The sequence below is a fragment of the Coccinella septempunctata genome, chromosome 2 (genome assembly GCF_907165205.1).
Source record: "Coccinella septempunctata chromosome 2, icCocSept1.1, whole genome shotgun sequence".
Lineage (NCBI taxonomy): Eukaryota > Metazoa > Arthropoda > Insecta > Coleoptera > Coccinellidae > Coccinella > Coccinella septempunctata.
Genome location: NC_058190.1, coordinates 11,869,264 through 11,891,430, shown reverse-complemented (window position 1 = coordinate 11,891,430; position 22,167 = coordinate 11,869,264).

The window sequence follows — 22,167 nt, the reverse complement described above, 5'->3', positions numbered from 1 at the left end:
GAAAGAGTTAGCAGTTCCTAGACCTTCTATGTCGAATCTGGTTCAGCGCATAGCAAGCCATAATCGAGCTTTTTCGAAAACCATATATGAAAAATTAATTTGGTTAATCGGTAGCAAAACTAGAAACGAAATTTTCTGTTGGTACTGTCTACTTTTTTCCGATCAGAAGGACTCTTCTGTTCGGCTGGATACGATAGCTTGAAGAAAATTCATCGCGCTCGAGTGAACAAAAACAAATTTCTAAAGAACATATTAATCCGGCTTTAAAATTAATGTAAAACAAAATTTTACGAACAATTAACTGGTACCGCAATGGGAGCACCTGCTAGTACAAATTTCGCAAATTTATTAATGAACGACCTCTTTGACTATGTTCTAGACAAGTTAGGTTCTCTTTTACTTTCAATTTTACTTTATGTTAGTTCCCGCAAATATGAGAAAATTGGTCGTAGAAACGTTCAATTCATACCATCCTGATATAAAATTTATTACAGAAGACGAAAATTCGTGGACATTTTAATTATAAGAGAAAGAAGAAGTTTGACAACCAATTGGCACACGAAGGACTTAAGTTCCAACAGAATTACGAATTTATTGCAACCATAGTAGTACACAAAAATTAACACTGCTATTGGTTTGATGTACAGGGCCATAATTTTAAGCGACACTAAAAAACAGCACTCACTTCACATGCACAAAAAGAGGGATACAAATTTAATTCTGAAGAAACTAAAATAATAGACCATGAAAATAACAACTATCGACGAAATATTAGCGAAATGATACACATAGCCATAAACAAGACAGTAAACTACAGGGAAGACGTTAATGGACTAATACAATCTACAACAATTCATTAGTACCTTTGAGAAAGTAAAAAACACTGAATAAATAAGAGAAAAGAATTATATTCTATGTCAATATGTTCAGGTTCTATGTTTCTTCCTAGAACAATTTAGACATTGCCTTCGATAAGCGATAAGATTTGTTGACGGTCGTTCTTAGATTTCTTGAGAAAAATTGCAATTGTGAGAGAGAACATTTAATTTTATGCCTATTTATGTTCAAATACTACCTTTTGACTTTGTTCCTGTATGATCATGAAAGTAAGTGTAATGTTGTTTGTTTCATGTAGACTCATTTTTTCAAAAAAACAAAATATTTCAGCCTTGATAAAGGTCCGATGTGTGACCGAAACGTCGGTTTTATGACAACAAATTAGGAATATACCTGATAAATTGTCTTAATATTTAAATAATATGGACGAGAGTGAAAATCAAAAAAAGTAAAACAAAATGTTTTGAATATTTTCGACCATGCTCATCGCGAATTCATAAAGAGCTTCAATATTAAGGTTAGGGAAATTCGTAAAATGATCGACCATTTGTTGATTATGAACATTTTCTTATCGACACCCAGCATTCAGTGCAAAAGATTAAAGTGTTGATTCCGAAAATCAAAGTCATTTCAAGGTGCTTGCTAAATTCGCCGCGAAGTTAGACGAAGACTTCAAGAAGTTTGTAGATCCAACCGTGTCCTCCGTATTTTGTGGCTTACCGAAATCAATACAGAATGATTTTATTGATTCGGTGACCAAAATTCTGAGATATAAAATTCGTAATGAAATTCAGTGAAAGTGCAGCGTGTTCTTATTGGTCAGTAATTCTAGTCCTTTTTTTATATACGTATACACTATTTATTACTATATACAATAATTTATTATTCCGTTTTTATCTATACACTGTTTTTACTCCTGTACATAATTATTTATTATTTTATTTATTTATATGTGAAATGTGTGGTGTCGACGACAATGGAGGGTGTTTTTCCTAAGCAAGATGGTACGAATACTTGAGTCGAATCTGGGTAGAGCCAGAGCGGCGCATGATTTGGCGTGGGCTGAGGCAACAAAGAAAAAGATAGATATAATGATAATATCTGAGCCAAACAAAAAAATGTGCTCGGGAAAGAGCTCCTACAAAGACAAAAAAGGGGATTTCGCACTTGTTGTACTGAACAGCAACTTAGAAATAAGCAAGATAGAAAGCAAGGATGGGTACATACACTTAGAATTGTATGGAATACACCTCTATGCGACATACATCTCCTCAAATATTCCAGTGGACGATTTTAAGAAACGGGTCGATGAGATCTCAGTAAAAGCTGCGAAAAACCCTCGGTATTCAATAATAGCTGGCGACATAAATGCTAAATCGCAACTGTGGGGATCTCCACAGACAGACAGGAAAGGAGAATATGTGGAAGAGTGGTTATCACAACTAGCGTGGACTACGACTAACGACGGTCAACACACTTTCGAGAGAGGGACCTCCAGAACCCACATAGATGTCACCCTGTGTTCTGAGTACATGTTTCTCAGATGTTTGTTATTTTCCGTTTTGTTCGAGAAGGTTCAATATTGGTACGATTTTGGGGTAGTCAGTAGTTTTAACATTGCGACAAAATTAGTAGGACGAACGTATGACGGGGCGGCTGTAATGGCAGGAAAAATAAACGGTTGACTATCACAATGACGAATCAAGACAATTGCTCCTCAAGCACCATTCACACACTGTAATGCTCATAAAATGAATTTAGTTTTGCAAGATTCTACTGAAAAAATTTATAAATGTCGCGTGTTTTTTTCGAATAATTCGGGATTCTCAAATTTTTGCACAGTGAAAATCAATGGTTCGAAAGAAAGACGAGAATGGTTGATATTTTCAGAAACAACGAATGCTGTTTACTGTTTTGTTTGCAAACTATTTTCAAAAACCACAAAACTGGCAACTGGTTTCAGTGACTTCAGAAATATGTTCAAATGAACACATATCTGCAATGTGTTCATTCAGAAGACGATGCATGACTGTTGACACAGAATTAATGAAACAGTTAGATGCAGAGAAAAATTATTATTGGCGTGAAATTCTAAAAAGGATTGTCGCTACTATGAAACTATTGTCTTCTTTGAGAATCGCTTTTCGAGGCGACAGGGAAGGAGAACAATCTAATAGGAAGTGAACTTTTTGTCCTGCATTGAATTCTTATCTGAATTCGGTCCAACAGCCTATTACATACCTTGTGCCAGCCACTCTCTCAATTTAGAGGGGAACTCGGAAACCGAATCATGTCGAGGTGCCATACATTATTTCTGTTTCGTTCAGAATTTATATGTTTATTTCTCTGCCTCAACAAGACGATGGAATATTCTGCAAAACAGCTTGACTGACAAAGCTAAACGTATCAGGAGAATCTGCGATGCTAGATGGTCATCAAGAACTGATGCAGTTTGTGCCTTAGCTGAAAGCTAAAAAAAACTTAGGGAGGTGCAATTGAGTGTAAGTGATCACGAGAAACCTATGTTCATTTATTTTTCTTATTAATTTTATCCCGGCCCTTTATTTCTGTTCGTATTGAAATGAAGATATAAGTAAAACGAAGCCTAACTCACTTCATAGACAATTGAAAAAAAAGCCCTCGGTATGTATTTACATACATAAGATATGTCTGTGTCCTACACTGTATTCTGAGTAGGGGCCCCAGATTTGTCTTGCGCTTAGGGCCCCCAGTTAGGTTACGTCACTGGAAAACATTACCCTCTAGCTCAGAAACTCGTTGGGAGAATTTAATTGAAGTTTTTGATTATATTGGCCAAAATTTGGACGAATGGGATGATATTTCAATACGTGAAGCTATCGGTCTGAAGAAACTTTTGAAGGATTTCGAATCCTTGTTCATTTTTCATACTTTCAATTATGCAATTTGATTTTCACATACACGAACCCTGAATTTTCTAACATCCAACATAAATTTTTGGATACAACATATTGTAACGAAATAATCTCGTCGCTTTTGTCTACTCTGAAGAAATTTCGCAGAGAAGATGAATATTTCATTCGCTAACCTATATTCTGAAGTAGAGAAACTCCAGGAAGTAATGTCGTAAACGCAAAATTGATTCCGAAATTCCACTTACGGATAATTTCTCAATGAAACGGCTTCATTTGGAAATTTCAGATCTCATCATAACCCAACTTGAAATACGGTTTAAAGATACTTCGTCACTTAATTTTTTTGGATAAGTAAATTTTGATAAATTCGATTCGTACGTCGTCATTTTTCGGAAATACCTCTTAAGTGTTTGATCGATAATTACAAGAACTTCTTCGATAAAGACAAACTCGGACAATGCCATCTTCGGTAATTCAAAAACGGTGAATGGTGTGGCGGAATTCATTTTTTCGAATAATATTTGTTCCCGATGTTCCTGAACTTTACAATTATTTTGTATGATTTTGTCCCTGCCACAAACATCCCCGTAGAAGGAACTTTTTCTGAGCTCAAAAGAATAAACTCTTTCAGTAGGAACACAATGTCTCAAGACCCATTGAAAAACTTAGCACGTATATCAATCGAACCAGCTTTAGCTAAGGAAGTAGCTAAAGAATTTCAGAAAATCAATTAGAAATGATTTTCTGAATGAAGTTTGTGACAGGGTTTTCGAAATTTATAATATGTACCTATATCGACTTACTACGTAGAAGAAGTCCTCATTAGGGGAAACTTGTTTTTTGAGCCAATCCTTTCATTTTGAAGTTATATATCCAGGTTAGTCAATTTATCTCTTATACTTCGTAATTAGTCTGAAATGTACAAAAACTTTACCATGCTATTAGGCATCGTGGAAACTGACACCTTCACAAGAAAGTCGTATTCGAAGGTTTTCTCAAAGGATCCGAATTATCAAACCTTCAATGAGTGACTATCTCTTCGGTACACTCATGGTGCTAGTCTCATAATCTACACCTTAATAATGACAAAACTGAGTTTGCCTCCTTCTTACATAAGCTGAGAAGGAAAGATGATCTGAAGGTGTTTCCAAATGATGAGGAAATAATGTTGAAACCGTCAACCAGGTTCTTAGGAATCCATATAGATTCGCACCTTGAATGGGAAGAACAAGTGGAACAAGTGTACAAGAAATTGAATACGATAGTATACAGGGTCTTTCACGAGGAACCTCTCCCATATTTATACGGGAAACTACTGAACGTATTTTCATGAAATTCAGCACTTATAAGTATTTCACGATGCTGATGAAATCTAAAATATTTTCAAGGCATGAGCACCTCCGGTTTTTCCGGAAATGACGTCAACTTTTTTATTGCAGAAATAGATTCCTTAGAAAATTTCAGGTTATTTTGATGTAAAATTTTTCAGTTTTGGTTGGAGAATTCTCTCTGAGCGGGAAAATTCGAAAAAAATAATCGAAAATAGAGCTCCGCTGAAACAAGAATAACTTCGAGGTTTTTGGATGGAGAATTTTCATTTTTGGGATTTTTCAAGATGTAAGATTGATGTATCCACTTTGAAAATCGAAATCGCGATTCATGATACAGGGGGTGAAAAAATCGCTTTCAAAGTTAGGGATGACAAAATCGTGAAAAATCAATTTTTTCAAATTAGAACCCCATTTTTTATGGCAGATATTGAATCAACGTTAAAAAATAATGTGAGTGTATGCATCACACCCCTGCCCTAAAGTGGATATTTTCTGAGTTATTCACAAAAAACTGTTTTTCGTCTTTAATTTTCAGCTATTTCTTTTCCCTTCACGCCAAAAAGATGAAATTTTCAGGAATCAGTAATCTGTGGGTAGTTTTTGAAAATCCCTAAAGGGTCTTTTGCCATTTTTTGTGACAACCCTCCATATTAGAACTTCTTTTGTCCGAATTATATTTTTGAAATTCTTTTGTTAAATTTTTTGTTGAAAATGTCTTGTTTGAATTCTTTTGTATATATATTTCTCTCGAAACTATCTTAATGCAAGTCTTTTCTTGGAATATTTTTTATTATTCCGATTTCAGTATGAAAAAATTCCTTCTCCTCGAAAACGAAAACGTACCAACTGATGAGAAATGCTTCAATAGAGAAAGGAATCTAAAACTGCTCGAACTGTATACGATGTAGATGTTTTGGGAGTTGGTTGGCCAAGATTATAATCATTTAATCACCGACAGCAAATGTGAAAATAAATTCAAAGTCCTAGAGAGGACTTATAAGAGGGTGATCGATAACAATAATTCAACAGGCAGGGTAGTAGTAGGCCGTTCGAGTTTGAAAAAGGGATGGATGATATTTTTCATAGAGAGAGTAATATCGGGCCAATCGTCCTACTCTGGAGTGATACCATCTTCAACGAACCACGTGCACAATCTGGTAATCCTGATGCACTCCCCTGACTCTCAATTGTAGAAGACAGAAATTTAGATATCGATCAACCCCCCACTTTTTCACTGCAAACTTCTCCACAACTGGCTGAAACTTCAAGAAAAGAGCGTGTTTTCAGCTGCTCTTACCAGAAAAGGAATGACATTCTTGTAGAGCTTGAAAATAACGTGAAGTCATTCTATACTAGAAGGAAACAAAGGGAAAAGGAAAAGTTGGAAATCGTAAGAAAAAGACTAGAACAAAAAGTATTGGAAAACAAGCTACAATACTCAGTGAGTAGGTGAGTAGGTACATTGAAGAGGATTAAGCCAAATTTGTGTTTGTAGGTACATATGTATGATTTTCTGTAAATAGTTTGTGTTCTTTATTTATTTTATTCATTCATTATTATTTTTGTTTGTATATATCAGTATCATTAAGGAGTACCAAATATGTTGAAAAGAATAAAATTTTTACTTCGAATTATGTACTTTTATTCATTTATATAAACAAGTTTATGTGCAATGTACCAACCATTTTCGTTGAAAGTTTGTGGAAGCACTTAATCCGAATTTTCAATTGCCTCCAAGAAAAAAAATTACGAAAACCCCCCAAATTCCGAAAATTTTTGACCGATGATTTCACGTTGAGGTCAATAGTGTGAGAAGTTTTTCTCAGAGTCTGTACTTTCGCATACTATCTCATGCACCTCTGTAACAAAACAGTTTTAACTTAAAATCTCCATCCTAGCCTTTGAAGAAGAAAGGAATATGCTTCGAAACGTCGGGTAAGTATGGTATTTTCAAAAATAAATAGTCTAAGTTCCTGTTATTCTTTCCTTGATGATATTATGGATGTTACACCAGTTTACATTATTTTTTCCGATTCGGCCCTGATAAAAAGATAAAGCCATTTTAAATTTGCATAATGAGCTGTGCCACCCAACCCAAATACCTTCGTAACTAGCTTAATCTGTGACACTACACATCTGTGGATTTTTTAAACAGAGTTGTGTTCTCCCAAAGTAGGTACCCCAAATTTTAGTTAATACTCGAAAACGGCGCAAAGTTTTATTTACAAAAAGTTCAAATATTCATTAGATAGCGTCCAATTTAGTTTCAAGAGTTGGGTTCTTCAAGTTTTTGGTATTTTTATGGTACGTAATGAGAAAACTGGTGGGTGATGCCTGGTATTCGAAAAAGATTCATCAAATAAATGGAAAACTACATTCCGAAATTCATTCAATTCGATGAAAACTCTTTGTGGGATAGAACTAGAAATATCATTTTTCAACAGCCAATATTTTTTAAACCGTGCCGACAAGGAAGAAATATAATAAGAGAAAAAAATATTTCTTTTGACCTCAAGAATCTACTGTCAAAATATTTGTAGGAGTCAAAAACTCACTCTGTATACAACGTGTCTCAAAATTCAACGATAAGTCGGCGCCGTAGGGTGGACATGGTCATGACTACTTCAGGAGAAATAAGAAAAAAAATCCGGCTCGATTTTTTATTTAATTACAAAATAAATTATGAAATTTTTCGAAAATTAACACCCTTCATAATTTTTCAAGTTACCACCGCCACAATTTTTCAAAAAATTTTGTTTTCCTTTTTGTATCGGCAACTTAAGTAATACTACTGCCCATCACAATTCCTAAAACTCCCAGAATACTCATAGTTTTTATACAAAAAATAATCAAAATCTATTTTTTCCATAAAAATTCGAAAGATTTTTTTCGTTGATCTCACTTTACCTCATTGTATTATGCATAACATTTCTTAGAAAAACTAAATTACTTAACTATTCTGGTTCATAGTGACAATATTTATTATGTGCCGAAAAGAGATAGTGTATAGTTATTTCTTGGAATTTCAATTCTTGAAAAATTGTCGCCGTGCCAACTTGAAATATTATGAGGGGTGTTAATTTTCGAAGTTTCATAATTTATTTTGTAATTAGATAAAAAATTTAGCTGGATATTTTTTCTGAATAGTAGTTATGACAATGGACCATATGCATAAAAAAATAGTAAATGCTTTTACTTCAGTTTATTGAAACGAACTTATACATTTTATAAGCAACTGACAAAGACAGCATTATAGTGAAAGCAAATACCCTTCTTTATGTATACGACCCCATGTCCAATCTACGGCGCCGGCTTATCGTTGAATTTTGGGACACGTAGTGTATGGATTCAATTTATTAGGGAAATCGATATGGTGAATGACGACTCAGGAATATGAATGTGAGAGAGAATTGATTATTTTTTCTCATTCATAAATGCAATTTAATGGTGAAATAAGAGGTTCGTTCGTAAAGTGGTTTGCAACGGTTGTGAACTGTACAGAGCAAGCGAAATTTTAGGGTAGCGAAAATACATTTGCGCTTGCTCTGTACAGTTCACAACGCGGCATGCGCTCTCTGGCATGATAAATTTATGAGTTTTATGACTATGTACGGTCTCTTTGACAGACCGCGTGCAAAAAGGTCCATCAATCGTCTGGTATCATTCTCCCATTTAGGCCTGCCGCAGACATGCAACTTTTCAGTTGCGCAACAGTTTGATTGCAAGCGGTTCGAGGGCGCACACAAAGGCAATTGCTGCAACTTTTCAGTTGCATGTCTGCGCGGCCCCATATAAATGCATTTTACTCACTTCTGCAACTAAATAGTTGCAAAACTAAAATTTCTCAATGAGAAAATAAATCAACAACATGAAAATATTACCCAGTCAAATTGAACCATTAACCCTTAATAACCTGAGTTATGATCACTATTCTAATTGAATAAATATTCTTTATAGAGTGTACAAGACAAAAACAACTCAATTTCTGTTTGAAAATTGTATAGTTTTTGTTTGAGAAAAATGGTGTTACATATATGTAACGCTAATAGCTACAGTTACTGAGAAATAAAATAGATTTGCCAGTGAAATTTGCGTTACATATGTGTAACACTAGGTTATTATGGGTTAATTGAAAATTTTTTTTACACTTTGGAAACAATATAATTTCGACAATGTGTAATCTTTTATTTTGAAACTACAGCTTTTTGTGATGATAGACTTCTTCAGTACCATTCATACATAAATACAACTTATTTTCAAATGAGAGTTAAATGAATTTTCAAGCATAATTCAGTTAGTAAATGAGGACAATCGACAGATGAAATTCATCCAACTACATTCAAACCCATAGCATTTCTTCGCAAAATCACAAAGACACCGCCGATGCAGCTGCGCGAGAATCACATCAGCCCCGACGCGGCATGCGCTCTCTGGCATGATAAATTTATGAGTTTTATGACTATGTACGGTCTCTTTGACAGACCGCGTGCAAAAAGGTCCATAAATCGTCTGGTATCATTCTCCCATTTAAAGACGTGGGAGGTTCGTTCGTAAAGTGTTTCACAACGGTTGTGAACTGTACAGAGCAAGCGAAATTTTAGGGTAGCGAAAATACATTTGCGCTTGCTCTGTACAGTTCACAACCGTTGTACACCACTTTACGAACGAACCTCCCACGTCTTTAAATGGGAGAATGATACCAGACGATTGATGGACCTTTTTGCACGCGGTCTGTCAAAGAGACCGTACATAGTCATAAAACTCATAAATTTATCATGCCAGAGAGCGCATGCCGCGTCGGGGCTGATGTGATTCTCGCGCAGCTGCATCGGCGGTGTCTTTGAAGTTTTGCGAAGAAATGCTATAGTTGGATGAATTTCATCTGTCGATTGTCCTCATTTACTAACTGAATTATGCTTGAAAATTCATTTAACTCTCATTTGAAAATAAGTTGTATTTATGTATGAATGGTACTGAAGAAGTCTATCATCACAAAAAGCTGTAGTTTCAAAATAAAAGATTACACATTGTCGAAATTATATTGTTTCCAAAGTGTAAAAAAAATGTTTCAATTAATGGTTCAATTTGACTGGGTAATATTTTCATGTTGTTGATTTATTTTCTCATTGATTCATTTTATGCCAAATTTCTTGCAACTGGAGATTGCATCAAGTATATTCATTACAATATGCGAATCGGTGCAACGACAGCTCGAGAAATAATAGAAGAGACTTGCGAGACATTGTGGGATGTGCTCTCTCCGATGTATTTAATGTGTAACCCAACTCCACAGAAGTGGCAGAAAGTTGCAGAGCGATTTGAAGAACTATGGAATCATCCCAATGTCTGTGGAGGTGTGGATGGAAAACATGTCAGACTTCAGAAGCCTCATAATGGCGGATCTGGTTTTTACAACTACAAAAATTATCATTCAATTGTTCTGCAAGCAGTTGTTGATGCAGATAGCATCAACTGATTGTGGACGTCGGCGAAGCTGGTAGACAGAACGATGGGGGCGTTTTTTCTTCTTCAGTCTTTGGAAGAAATTTTATTGAACAAACACTGAATCTACCAAGACCACGATAGCTTGCACCTGACTATGAAACTCTATACCCTTATATTTTTTTAGCGGATGATGCTTATTCATCGAATAAGAATATGATGAAATCTTTTGCTCGTTCATCACTGATATCAAACAAGAAGAAAATACATAATTAACGACACTCAAGAGCTCGCAGAATCGTGGAATGCGCATTCGGGATGATGGCTAAAAAATTTCAAATCTTGTCTAGACCTATGTTAGTCAACCCTGATTTTGCGGGAATAATAACTTTAGCTTGCTGTGCGTTGCACAACATTATAAGAAAACAGGAAGGAACAGTCTCCAATGCTCGCGAGGAAATGATGAATATAGACATAGAGGAATGTGATATCAAAGAGAAAGGGTACGTTCAAGAGCCTCTAGGGGTGCATATCAAGTGAGGGAAAATTTTGCAGACTACTTTGTGTCACCTACTGGTTCGGTTTCCTGGCAGGAATTTATGATTTCGAGAACACGACGATTAATTGAGAAAGATCTATAGAACTTCCTCAAAATATCTCTAAAATATACATAGGCTAAAACAACATTTGTAGGTCAAAATAAATAATATTTTTCACATACCTGTAGAACTTAATTCCTCCGCTATTTCCGACCATAATTTATTCAGAACATCAAGATTATGATGTTCCTTCATTTTATAATTGTAAATTGGAGGCCGAGCTTCTACCAACACCAATAGCTGATCACAGTCAATAGGCGCTTTCTTTTTGGTGCTTCATGCACCGGTACAGCTCCGGGCTTCTCGCCCCTGAGCTGTTCCCAAATAAAACGGTCACCAGTGCGCCAACTGCGCGCAGCGAGTTGGATAATCAGCTGTTGAGCAAAATGACAAGAGACAAGTCCGGATTCGCGGTTCTTTGGATTATTTGTTTTCAGTTTGACGTTAAAGTCGTTGATTATTAATAAGTTTCACTATTTTTTCGAAATCTATTGCCATATATTTGGTTGAAAAACTTGATTTACCGGGTAAACATTACCCTTTCTTTGCTATGGAGAGTAAAAATATACGAAATACTGGATATGTCTGTAGATATAAAACTTGAAAAAGTTTATTTAACAATGATTTCATCTCTTAAAGCTTCGTTAATAATCCTCTTTGGTAAAAGTAGGTAAAGAGTGTTCTGATTTTACGAAAATTGCATTCAAGTACGTGGAATATCAACTTATTTGAAATGAAATGCTACATTTTCACTGATGAGCGCTACTAAACTGAAGTTTGTCGTTTATTCATTTGATCGATCTCTAAAAATTATGCATTGATGAAAAAAATGATTAGTTCACTCTTCAAACCTGAAAGAACGAATCCTATCTTCATTCAAAATCATTCAGTTCTAATTCCATCTAACATTGATTCTTTATTCATGTACTCAATAAAAAAACTAACTGACAGCTTCAATTGACGAAAAAATCAATCTTAGGTGGTCCATAAGGTGTATTACAGCCTTTTTATAGTATTAATCCACAAATTTCAACAATACACGACTTCTCATATTTGTTGACATATGTGAACATAACCAAAAAGTTTGTTTACGGGCTTCAAGCCCTCGACGTGCACCAGCATTTCGGTTGGTGCAAGAGGGGGCAGGGGAAGGGAACGCGAGCTGCTCCGGTGCTTCACGCCCCAATCAAAAAGAACGCGTCGGTGCTCGAGCGAGATGCACCGGAGCTGCCCAGGAGCTGTTCAAACGGTCAAAAAGAAAGCGTAAAATGCCCACTTCACTTCTACTCATTTTGCGAATGCACGACTTCAAGATTCAAGAAACACCAATCCCCCTGAATGTTCGGAGAAGACTGTTCACCCTCCTCTCCTCTCTTCTCCAGGCCTCAGCTGGGCAGTGCCTTTTTCGAATGCAAAGTCTGGCGACGTTGCAAACAGACAGTTGAGTTGCATCCGATAAAAGTCGGATGCAACTCAATTTTTGTTATATACAAACAAAATATGTTGGACGAGTTTTGTATTGTAATCCGAGTCTATTCAAAATTGAAAATGATAAATTTGAATTCACTGAAAAGGAATCAATAACTTTTTTCCTGGTATCACACTCACACATATTATTCATTTTTATTATTATTTCGGAGAGTTTGGAGTTCATGAAGACTATTGAGAAATGTCCTAAAACATTAACTGCACTGCGCTTTTGCTATTTTTTCGTGCTTGACACTGAAAAATAAGTTCTTTAATGAATCGATCCAAGTATACCTACAACTATATAATTTGGCCATCAGGTTTTTTGATTTTTCAGAGACTCCTGAAACTTGAAAGGGGTCAGAAATATCGAGTGTCGTCTGACTATGTTTCGGGTGAAAAATTGGAAATGAATTTAAAAATAGAATATTTGTCTCCAAATATGTAATGGCACTAGAGTTTGATGATTGCTGTGGATATAATCATTTCCACTGCATGAGTTTACTCAATTATGGTTGTTTTCTGCTTTTCATCTGTAAGTTACGAATATGTAGCGTACGATGAAGAAAATAGTCAAATTTTAATTACAGAATAGTACAGGTGTAAATTTTCTTGCATTGGTGACGCAATGAGATACAGTATGCCTCATAATGTAAAAGCAAAAAGTGACCTCAATCAACTATTGACTAAAGTATATTTTGTATTATTTCTACTCATCATCTGGACAACAGAACTTCGATCAATAGATCAATCCTCTAGTATGTTGACAGGTGAATGTTGCAATCTCTTCGGCAGGGCTGCTTCGCCTTTTTGTTGCGAAACGTCTCGAAAGGTTGCAAGCAGTGACTTTCTTCCCATTTCATTCTGAAGAGAACGAGAAGCTTGCAACATCTTGAAACAAAATGTTGCATTCGATCATTTCGAACCTTCGGTAGAGCACCTACTAAATTTTATGCGAAACACCTCGCAACCTCTCGCAACGTCTCGCAATGTTTCGAACCCGTGTTGCAAGCGGTGCGTGAAGACCCATTTGAATCTGAAGAAAATGTGGAGCTTGCAACATCTTGCAACATCCCGCAACGTCTCGCAACAAAATGTTGCATCCGGTGCGTTTCCAGCCTAACTCGAACACGATAGCCCAGAAAAATATCTAGTGTACAACAGTGAATTATACGTAAAAATATCAATCAAAAACAGTTTTCGTCTTGAAAATATCATAAGAGGTTTTTGAGATACACGATATCCCCGAAAAGGATATAATTTCAAAATGACCCTGTAACTTTCAAAGTTCAGCATATATAAAAAAACTGAAAGCACCTTTGAAAAAGTAGTCCATAAACTTCTAACTTAAAATTTTATTTCTCCAAAACATATCAGTAATACCTTCATTCATTCATTCATTCATTGCTGTATCCCGTTACCTACGTGTGTAATAACAATATGCTATACGAAATACAAACTGAAAACTTTTTCTATCATGATTTATGCAGTTTGCGTACATAAACATTGTTAAAAATTTAGAATTTCAATCATCACAAAATCTCCACAGATGAAAGTGTTCAGTACATTCGTCAATTTTCATCACGAAATAATGCTCACGGGATATGTAAAAGGCTTGGAACAAAAAAAGATTGCAGAACGTCTTCTTAGGAGTGAAGCTTACAAACAATACAAAAAAAAAATTTGCTGAAATGCGATCGTTTCTGACCATACGATAAGAAAAATTCGATCAGAAAAACTAGGTCAATTTGATGGAGACCAAAATGATCTAATTAAGCTGGTAGTCATTTCATCCATTTTGACGCAACTGGTTCAATCATCCGACATCCGCTGAAGGATATTTAGAAAAAGAGTATATTTTCATGCTGCTCTCGTTATGTTGAATACTAGAAGAATATTTTCGATTGTTTCAGTGATTTCCTCACAGCATGATTCCAACGCCATATTCAAAATTCTTCACGATTTTAGATACTGCTGCGAAGAAAAAAATAGTAAATGGCTATTGTTTTCGGGATTCGTGACTGATTTTGCGTTCGTCACAATACGTAATCAAAACTTTCAATAGAATGACAATGTTAGAATATCTGAATTTATGTTATATGTAATGTAATTGACATTTCTACTAAAAACATTTATAACAATTCATTTATGCTGTACCCATTTCATAAAAATAGTGTGCGAAAATATTGATGCGACAGGAAAAAAGCGATGATCAGAAGTTGCTTTTCAAAAGTCTAATAGCAGCTTTAATAAATATTGGAACTTTGATAGAGCTAGATCATTGGTTTAGAAATATACCTAGTAGTTTTACTCGATAGTAAAAATATCAGGGAGCTCACAAAAAAAGCTTCGATAAATTGTTAACAAAAATTTCATCAGAAAATATGAGTGCTTAAACCTACATATATGTGATCTCAAATTACAAGAATTAGAAACGGCGAAATCACTTCATCAAAAGAGTCCTTATTTCAAGCGATATTAAAAGCTCACAAATAGTGTTGGCAAGAAAATTAGTCATGATAAGAATCCAGGTTTGAAAAATGAATATTTTAATGAGGAAATTCTCGACAAAATTCAGAAAAAATATTTGCCAAACGCAACATTATGGACTCGACTCTGTTTATGCCCTGATGAGGAGAGACTGAGCAATGCGATTATTGAAAAATTTTTCCGTTTCTTAAAAAAGGACATTTTAGAAGGAAATCAGAATATTGAATTTTGGAGATTCATACGGTTACACCAAAATAATATCAAATCAATGTGTGAAGAAGTTGATATCGCTATTTCAAAATCAAAACTGGAAGGAAAGGTCTCAAACGAATATAAAGGTAATGAGAGCTACTTTCGAGAATGAAGAGCAAACATTTGTCATGACGAAGCCTACTTCAGAGTTGAAATAAAAAAAAGGAATTCGAAAAAAAAGTCGAAGAAAAAAAGGTCAAAAAACATAATTTCAAAGAAAATTGGCTGAACGGACACATTCCCATTTCAGTTGTAGTTGTATAGGGACAATTAAAAAAATCCTGATTTCAGTCGATACAGATTTGGAAACCACTAAAATAATTGATGAAGAAATTCATCCTCCGAAAATGTATGGAGGAATTGAAAAAATGAGGTGTCTGCACAGAGGGACAGAGGGATCTGAAGGGAACAGAGAAAAAAGGAACTTTTCCTTCAAATTTTGTCGATGCAGATACCACCAGGGTCAAAATTGTGAAATATGTCATAGATCAATACCATTGAAATTAATTATGGTATTGTAAATGAAAAATTTAGACGGGCAAAATATTCAGAAATTTTCAATATCAACTGTAAACTGAGCTGATTGATAATCAATACGATTTACCCTTTTTAGCTTGTTCACTTTTTGGTGAAATGGGCTTAATCGAAATGAAATGCCCTTACTAGATCAGAAATTTGGACCCAAACACTATATATCTGAAATTCTTGACTGAAAACAATGGATTATTGAAAAATACCCAGTACTTTTATCAGATTCAAGGATTTCAACATTGCTGGTAGAGAATGGTGTGACCAAGTAATTTTCACTTTTAAAGGAATGAAGGTAATCAGGGTAAGCAGAGACATTTTTGGCAGAGCAACATGCGTCCTAAAGTGAAGTCATTCTATTCTTTCCATTTCTTACCGACAAAGTTCCAAAAATATAATATGTCTTTCGAGGAAAGAAAATGTCGTACAGTCAACAACGTCGAATTTCTAACGGATTGGTGAATGGTATAGAATTCTACAACTTTCCAAATCGCTGGGACATCGACAGCAAAACTAGAAAAATGAACACTCAAGACTACGTATATAGTTGTCGCCTTTAACGATGAAACTTGCCCCGTAGCCGAAATAGGTATCAGTAAAGTTATTACCGGAGCCTAAGTATCGACAACTGCTTATGTGTGTTTGATGAGAAAGGAGAATATCAAAAAATTCCAGTACAGATGGCAAGCTTGATATTCAATTCACCAGAGAATGTTCATATAACTATGAAAAAAATTGCTCTTTCTGTGAAGGCGAATAATAGCCATTTTTTATTAATAATATCGAATTTAGAAACTAAATCATTCAGCTTTTTGATCCGCAGAGAACATCGGAAATATCAAAACAACAAAAGAACATGGTTTATTGCATCAAAATGATTAATAAATCATTATATTTAATTATATTTGTTATAATAAATATAACTTTTCTTAGTGGCAAATCAGAGATTCTGATTTGTCAGCACAGTTTCAATTGTGGAATGTAATTTCCTTATTATTTCCAATAGATATTATTGGGGAAACCTCTGAATGAATCTACCAATATAAATGAATATTTCGTCGAAAAATTTGAAAAAATGTTGTTGGAGAAATCAACAGCAATGACAAATAAATGTATAGATTGTTTCAAGCAAGCGAAGGAAAACTATATCTGTCTCTGCTATCAACAATTACGTGTTTGAAAAATAGATCTGAACCACAAAAGGAGTTTGAAAATAATATTTGTGATTTGTGTCTATTGAATTGAAAATCTCTAATTATCATGTTTCGAACATAATATGATGCTCAAATTGTATATTTTTTTTGTATAACTAATAGAATTTTTGTTCGATCAAATATCCCCACATTTTTGTGTGTTGATTGATTACTTCCTCATTGAATATCTTGATCGTTATAAAAAGTTAGATTACTAATTTCAATTATTTGTTCACAAATTATTAATAAGTGTAACTTAATAATACCACAATCCGTTCAAGACTCATGTCTCTTACGTATGAAAATAGTGGACATCGGTTAAAATCTGACTCATATCAATATAAGAAATGCTTTTCGCACTTCGAGCGAAATTACTTAACTCCTCAAAAGTAGGCCCGCCGTAAGCGGGCGTGCAAGGCGTGCCCGGCACAAGGGCGGCACGTCCAGGGGGGCGGCCAATCCAGTGAACTTGAAATTTTTTTTGGAGGGGACAAACCTATTCGACTATTCCAATGTTGATTTGATGAAGTATTGTCAAAACTTGAATATGAAGCTTAAATATGATGCTACTGATGAATCAGACATTGACGGTATTGATTTGTTTAATGAAATTATTGCACTAAAATCGCATTTTGCAGAACACAAATCGAAGGATCCACAATCACTGTTACAGTATATTTTTGGCAATGACTTAATTTCTACAATTCCGAATATAACAATAGCACTAAAAATATTACTAACATTGCCAGTTTCAGTTGCATCTGGAGAAAGATCTTTTTCAAAATTAAAAATTATCAAGAATTATTTAAGATCCACTATGCTCCAACACAGATTAAATAATTTAGCTATAATTTCAATTGAACACCAAATTTTGGATAGATTGGATATGACTAAGATTATAGAAGATTTCGCAAATATAAAAGCGTGAAGAATGAAATTTTTTTAGATAAATATTTCAAGGTGTATCTATATGATTTTTCAATTTTATAAATAGAAATAACCATAATATAATATATATATGACAATAATTCAAAAGGTTTTTTATTTTTTCTCCACCATAATGAGGGAACCCTTTCTAGAGAAGACTCAGCATATTTAGCGCAGGGAAGTATTTACAGGGGGGTGGGGGTTATTAACCCCGCCCCCCGAAAGAGTTTTTCACACTAAATCTTCGAATGGAAACGATCTACCCCCCCCCTTTTCCTGCTTTTCACTCAACATCAGTTCAGGTCCCTCGCTAAAACTTGCCACTAAAAAGTGCCTCCCCACTTTCCATACAAAATTACGATGTAGGTATAAGTTAATGTCATCATTGTTTAAGTTTTGGGAAGATGAAGTAATTCAAGAAAAGACCTACGTTCAGACCTGGAGACGGAAGTAGAGATAGAGCAGTGTCTAAACAGCATTCAATTCCAAACAGTAGATATTTAAACCTAACATCATCTTCGGAAGAAGAAACCGGTGAAGCTGAGAAGCGAATTGAAGAAGCAGTTGGCATACCACCATCGATATTATTGAGTGCTGAGCTTGAGTGGAAACGCAAGTGACAATGGTGAGATTCTATTCAAATAGCTACATTTGATGATGTAATGAGAAAATCAAATTATAATATAAAGTTAAGCTTAAATAATGCAATGTAGAATGTTTGCCGATTTGATGACGATTTTCTTATCCACTCCTAATCATCTATTTTTCGTAGCTGATTATTTTTTGTAACTAAATTATTGACAGTTTCAGAAAATCTGAAAGCAGAGATCAGGGATCCTCATCTTGTTAGCATAGCTACAGAAGAACAAGTGCAGAATACCATAATGGAATCGCCGAAAAATATACAAGCGAGCATTTCAAATAACTTCGAGACGGCAAGACCTGATGATAATTTGACTTTTCCAAATTTTCCCCTCAAAACTTTAGCAGATATAGAATATTTGTAAAAACAAATTGAAGATGAAAAAGGAGAAAATAAATCTGTGTTTCATGAATTTGATTAATATAATTTAAAATTATTAAAATCGTTCTTTTTTTTTAAAGATTTTCAATCAGATTAGGTGGAAGGAACTTGAAAACCTGTATTAAAATAATCGTTTCTTCTATGTACGACGTGGATTTACAGGAACAAATTAATCATATTTATTCAATACATTTTTTTACAATACCACAACCAATGAATTATTTTCGAATCATAATTTTTCTTTCGAGCCCCAAAATCTATATTTTTTACACGGCTAGTTTTGAATTATGAGAGAAAAATCGAATATATCGGCGGTACCACCAATTTGAAGCAACACTGACTAAGAATTCATCCCACCACCTTGATCACAAGTGGTTGTCCATCAGTGAATACCGAGGAATCCCGGAATCCAGGAACGTGCAATCAGAAAATGGGGAATCTGTACCTGGAGCATCTGGACAGCCAGTTTCGGGACCATCTAGGGAGCCTGTTTCGGGATCATCTAGTGAACTTATGCCTGGATCTTCAGGTTCAGGCGTTGGAGAAGAAAAAAGAGTAGCAAAAGGAGCAAGTTATAAGCGTCCAGCTAAGCTACTTAAACTTTTTATAACTAGAGAAAGCAATCAGCTTTCAGAAGCGGATAAGTATCAACTTGATGTGAAATTTAAGTGTGAGTGAAGCTTATAACAAGCAATGAGCAACTGGATCTATTGTTGAAGAAGTGTAGTGCGCTTGTGCGGCACTTCAAGCATAGTGTTGTGGCTAGCGAAAAACTCAAGGCAGCTCAGAAAAAATGGATCTTCCAATACTTGAAGTAAAACAAGTAACAAGATGGAATTCTTGCTTCATTATGATGGGAAGACTGCTGAGGATAAAAGATCCATTGTGTGTTGCTGTTGTTAATCTGCCCAATGCCCCCGAATTTTATAAGGTGAAGATTGGAAATCATAAGCGATTGAAAAAATGTTTTAGCATCGTTTGGCTCAGAAGATAATTGACTTGAAAAATCAGAATAAATATAATCAACAACCTTTATCATCCCAACCAACCGTTTCAACTGAGAAGATAGAAAAAAAGGCGAGTAGTGACATCTGGTCCCATTTTGATAAAAAAATATCGGAATATCGGAGGTTAAAGAAGTAATAAAACTTAAGTGCCCATCAACAACCTGTAAGTTGCATACACATCTGAGCAAAACAGCCGAATGAGCATTCAGATGTGGACGGACAAAACACACCGCAACGAACGCGCTCATGTTACAAAACTACAACAAAAAGAGACAGATATTGGATTGGTCACAGATTTAGACAAATCTCTAATCTCCTTTATTTCATCTTCCCGTGACAACTTCTCAATCTATGAACAAGAGGCCAAGGCGCTGATTGATAAGGAGACCTATACTGCGACCTATATCATTTCGATGAGAGCGATTATGATGATGAAGGAATTCTGTTCGGTTAGGGATGATTTCAGAATAAATGTATTCCTTACAATGGTGGATCGATTAGTCTCGGAATTGAACCGTCGAAAATGTGCGTACGACAGAGCGTCGTATTGCGGAGCATAATACAAAAATATGGACGAAGAAATTCGACGCTGTAAATGGAAAAAAAAATATGAGGAGTTGTGGAAAGAACCGAGCATCATTTTAAATACTATGGGTTATCAGCAGAAACCTATGGAGAAATGGCAAAAAGTAAGTAAATCTTTTTAAAACTAGATTGGCTTTTACTACTTGAGTGGATTTATAATGAAATATATCAACTGTATTCAACCTAATCACTAAAGAGCTAGGTAATGGCACCTAAATAATGCATATCGTACTATCCATTAGTTATTTATTTGAACCATAGAATGTGAATTACTATTTGTTATTGCAGTCCATCGCAGACTGGAAATCAAAAGTGAGGGTAAAGGCAGCCGCCATAAATAGAGAGCGATTTCAAACTGGTGGTGTCGGTCCGTCTTTGCCTCCACTTAATGATAATGAAAAGAGGCTTCTTCAGTTGATTGGAAACTCATCTGTGTACAGACACAGCCAACAGGAACTGGGAGCTATAAGTATTTAACATGGTTGAACCTTTCTTGTTTCTGTTGTAAAATTGTCCTTCACAAAAGTATAGTAGTACAACCATTTGATATTATTTTTAGTCTGTTGGAAAAACCATACCGGAGGACCATCCCATAATTCCTGTTGAAGTAAGCATCCCGGAAGAACTTCCTAGAATTTATATGGGAAATAGTATGCCAGAGGTATCTGGAATAAAAATAAAAGTGTCTCCATCTCTACTCCCACCTCCATTAACCTCACTGATTGGGGAGACTGAGGTTTCCGAAACCCCCAGGAAAAGGAGTAGAGTGGACAATTCAGGAAATGGTGGAAGCAGGAATTCCACCTTGTATTCGATGCAGTTGATGCACCAACAAACGTTGGAGGTATTGAGAGGCATTTCAGACAACATTGCTAGGTTGTCTGAAACAACTGGAAGATTGGCTGATAGCCATAAAAAACTGGTCAATTTTTTGGAAAATAAATTTAAATAATGACTTCATTCTTTTACTTATAACAATTTTTCTATATCTTGAAAGATCAAGAGAAGAAAAAATGAGATACTAATTTATGCCTTTATTCCCACACACCATCTTATTTTCACTAACTAGACTAAATATATAAGCCCACAAGGTATTTGTTATGAATCTTATCTCTTATCTTATCATGTAATTTCATTACAGATGAACAGAACTTTTTCCCATAGATTTTAATATTTTTGAGTGTGAGTGAGAGTGAATATGAATAGAAAGTATGAATCAGGGGCTGAAAAGCGAAGAAAACGGAGACAACGAGAGAAGCAATGTGCAAAACAGAAGAATTTCTTATCTTCATTTTTAGTGGCTGCTGAATCTAACTCTGTTTCAAAACAGGGAAATGAATATTTGAACCCAGGGAGTACCAAGACACAGTTGAAGGAGAAGGAAGGAGAAAATGAAAATTCCGTACGTGACAACCCCAGCACGATTATTGTTGCCTATAAAGTGAGTGTACCATCAATTAATGAACCATGCATTATTTGGTTCATTGACACAGAATTAATGAAACAGTTAGATGCAGAGAAAAATTATTGGCGTGAAATTCTAAAAAGGATTGTCGCTACTATGAAACTGTTGTCTTCTTTGGGAATCGCT